This window comes from Plasmopara halstedii (assembly GCF_900000015.1).
Source record: "Plasmopara halstedii genome assembly, contig: Scaffold_3125, whole genome shotgun sequence".
NCBI lineage: Eukaryota > Oomycota > Peronosporomycetes > Peronosporales > Peronosporaceae > Plasmopara > Plasmopara halstedii.
In genome coordinates, this window is record NW_020190028.1 from 304 (window position 1) to 999 (window position 696).

Here is a 696-nt window from a genome sequence, read left to right on the forward strand (position 1 = left end):
ACCGCCAGTATTGACGGCAAAGTTTCTTAATTGGCTACCAATTTCTGTCACAGCGCGTTCATGCGCACGCCCCTGCACTTTTGTGATCACCAAATCTGCCAATCTTTCATCTCCAAGATATCGAGCTTCGATAAACACTGAGTGAAAACGATTAATGAAACTCTTGAGCCGTTTCACTACCGAAACACGAGTTGCGACGACAACTTCCACGTTTTCTTCACCATCTTCGATTCTTCTTTTGAATTCTGCAATCGCTTTTTCCAGTTGTGGTGCAGTCACATTTCCTCCTATTGACTGGTAGCCTCGCTGGACTGCAACCGCGTAAAACGCTCGGGGATGAGTTGAATGATGAATGAGTGGATCGTCCACCCCTCCTAGCCCTAAAATTGGCTCCATGACACCCTCAGAGACAGCGATGATGTATTCTGATGCAGCGATGATGTGTACACTCTTGAAGTCAGCGATTGATGTGAGGAGTGTACATCATCGCTGTCTCTGAGGGTATCTAGGGGTACGCTCGATGCTCTTAAACTTGTTGCTTAAAACATCGTGGGACAAGACGACAAAGAAACATGAGCGTCACTTTCTTTGGGGACGGGTAATCATACTTTGCCCCGTCAGCTGCTTCATCTACGCGAAACATGGCGGTCAAGCGGATAAATGACATCATCAAGAAGCTTGATTGGAAGGAAGTCG